Source organism: Gopherus flavomarginatus, chromosome 23, assembly GCF_025201925.1.
Source record: "Gopherus flavomarginatus isolate rGopFla2 chromosome 23, rGopFla2.mat.asm, whole genome shotgun sequence".
Classification (NCBI taxonomy): Eukaryota; Metazoa; Chordata; order Testudines; family Testudinidae; genus Gopherus; species Gopherus flavomarginatus.
Genome location: NC_066639.1, coordinates 4831714 through 4834154, shown reverse-complemented (window position 1 = coordinate 4834154; position 2441 = coordinate 4831714). Strand labels below are relative to the sequence as shown.

The window sequence follows — 2441 nt, the reverse complement described above, 5'->3', positions numbered from 1 at the left end:
TTCACAACCTCCTCAGGCAAGGAGTTCAACACGTTGACTGTGCACTGTGTGAAGAAGAACTTCCTTTTATTTGTTTAAAACCTGTTGTACATTAATTTCATTTGGTGGCACCTAGTTCTTATATTATGGGAACAAGCAAATAATTTTTCCTTATTCACTTTCTCCTCATCATTCATGATTTTATATACCTTTATCATATCCCCCCTTAGTATCCTCTTTTCCAAAATGAAAAGTCCTAGTCTCTTTAATCTCTCCTCATATGGGACCCATTCCAAACCCTTATCATTTTAGTTGCCCTTCTCTGAACCTTTTCTAGTGCCAGTATATCTTTTTTGAAATGAGGAGACCACATCTATACGCAGTATTCAAGGTGCGGGTGTACCATGGATTTATATAAGGGCAATAATATATTCTCTGTTTTATTCTCTATCCCTTTTTAAATGATTCCTAACATCCTGTTTGCTTTTTTGACTGCTGCTGAACACTGCATGGTCATCTTCAGAGAATTATCCACGAGGACTCCAAGATATCTTTCCTGATTAACTGTAACTAAATTAGCCCCCATCATATCGTATGTATAGTTGGGGTTATTTTTCCCAATGTGCATTACTTTACGTTTATCCACATTACATCTCATTTGCCATTTTTTTGCTCAATCACTTAGTTTTGTGAGGTCTCTTTGAAATTCTTTCACAGTCTGCATTGGTCTTAACTATCTTGAGCAGTTTAGTATCATCTGCAAACTTTGCCACCTCATTGTTTACCCCTTTCTCCAGATCATTTATGACTAAGTTGAATAGGATTGGTCCCAGGACTCACCATTGGGGAACACCACTAGTTACCCCTCTCCATTCTGAACACACCGATGGGCGAACCTGGAGAAAGTGATGGCAGTCCTTCGATGGGTCAGCTGGTAGAGCAACGGACTGGAGCTGGAACTCAGGAGGTCATCCTTATGTTGTCCTTCTGACTCCAGCTTGAAGGAGATCTTCTTTTTTTCCCCTTGCTTGGAAAGAGCAGGAGAAGAAAGAAAGATCAGGTGAGTCAACTCTTGCTTGGGAGCCACCCACTGAAAATGTAAAAACAAAAAAGTAAAGCCATAAAAGACTTCAAAGCCCACCAGGTCCAACCTCTCTTCTAATATGGAAGAAAAGCCACACATCTCCTGTCTAGGTAGGGACATCCTATTGCCCCACAAGAAGTGGAAGGTCATGTTCAGCCTCAGCAGCACTCGTGGAGCAGGAGGAAATACATGGCTGAGGAAATTCCCTGTAGCCGAAAGATGGGTCTTGAGCATCACAGCTTTGTAGGTAATTACAAGGTCCACTTACGCCACCGGCTGAGTCATTCCTCACAGGCCAGCAACTGCTTCTCCCAGTTTGCGTTCCTCACTATGTACCCAACTAAATGCTAGAAGGTTCAGCTCATCAACCCCCACTCTTGCAGCCCTCCTCTTCCACCCTGACTGATGGGGGGAATATTGAACCTCCCTCCCTTAGGCCCTTCAGCATTCCTGGGGAACATCAACATGGCCCAAATGACTTTGGGCCAGTTGGTCAACCAATAGGGCTGCCTCCTAGGCCAGGCTGCAGCCCAGCTTCAGGACTCAGAGAAAATGGAGCTCCCATCCCTACCTACTGGACTTCAGGCACGGCCAGCCTTCTGGATCAAACATCCCCTCTTGTGCTCAAGTCACAACAGCTAGCAGGCAAAAGGCAGGCTTTCATATCATTTGAGAGAGCAAGACAGAGCCTTGGAAGACCCAGCAGGATTAGGTCGCACAGGAATTGTCCTCAGATCCCACTGAGAATTCAACTCAGATTGCAGGATTCAAAGTCCTGAGGGCTGCTCTTACACCATGGGACCAATAGGGAACCCCCAGCTCTCTGCTGAGTTCTGGTGTGGATGACCCTGCGGGTGCAGCCCTGCATTTGCTCACCAAGTTGGCATGTAACAGTTTCCTGCACTCCTAGAGGCCTTTCTTAATCCAGACTGAGAGGCCAGTGGGCATGTGAGGAAGTTGCCCCTTCCGTCCTAGGCAGTACATGGCCCTTTCTAGGAAAGACCAAGTCCTGGAGGAAAAAAGACTGTTGTGAAATAACATCCTGAAGAGATGCCTTTTTCAGTTGTTGGAGGAGTACCATACAGGGAAATCTCCCCTCTTCACCTGACCAGGGACTTGAACCCTGGACCCTCAAATTAAAAGTCTGTTGCTCTACCAACTGAGCTAGCCAGGTTCACAGGAAAAAGGGCAAGTTTGATGCAGAAGAGAAACTAGTCAAGAAAAAGAAGGCAGAAAATTTGCTACTCTTGCTTCTTTAGCAGTCCTAGGCCAATCTTGCTCCTCCATCTGGTGCGCAGAGACATTATTCTTTTTTTAGTTAAATATCAGATCCAGGAGAAAACACGGTTATACAAAGCAAAATAAAATTGACCTATCT

The 2441-nt window shown here is 44.9% G+C and overlaps 1 non-coding gene across 1 annotated transcript; it reads right to left on the bottom strand.

The window, feature by feature from the left end:
* Positions 1-2164: 2164 nt before the first annotated feature.
* TRNAK-UUU (transfer RNA lysine (anticodon UUU)) lies at positions 2165-2237 on the bottom strand. Its single transcript has one exon. It is a non-coding gene; the product is annotated as a tRNA-Lys (tRNA).
* Between the last annotated feature and the right edge of the window lie 204 nt (positions 2238-2441).